Raw genomic sequence first — 206 nt, forward strand, 5'->3', positions numbered from 1 at the left:
CTCTTTGCAGTAACACAGTAAAAAAAAAAAAAAAAATTGGCTCTTAGTCTCTGACTGGTTGGCCACCCCTGATTTATGGTGTGCCCACTGGTGACAGGTGGGCGCAGACACAGGCGGCTGTTTTCAGTAACCAGGCTTCGTTCAGCCCACCTCAGCTTCACCTCTTTTCCCATTTTTGGATTAGCCAGTGGAGTCAGGACTGCCAA

At 48.5% G+C, this 206-nt stretch overlaps 1 protein-coding gene across 1 annotated transcript in view; it reads right to left on the reverse strand.

Moving 5' to 3' along the window:
• The window catches only part of LOC118332360 (ras-specific guanine nucleotide-releasing factor RalGPS1-like), a gene marked incomplete in the record, with an annotated part of 66,856 nt that overhangs the window by 56,618 nt on the left and 10,032 nt on the right, over nucleotides 1-206 (reverse strand).

Source organism: Morone saxatilis, unplaced genomic scaffold, assembly GCF_004916995.1.
Source record: "Morone saxatilis isolate NCDOM2014 unplaced genomic scaffold, NCSU_SB_2.0 Contig21, whole genome shotgun sequence".
Taxonomy (NCBI): domain Eukaryota; kingdom Metazoa; phylum Chordata; class Actinopteri; family Moronidae; genus Morone; species Morone saxatilis.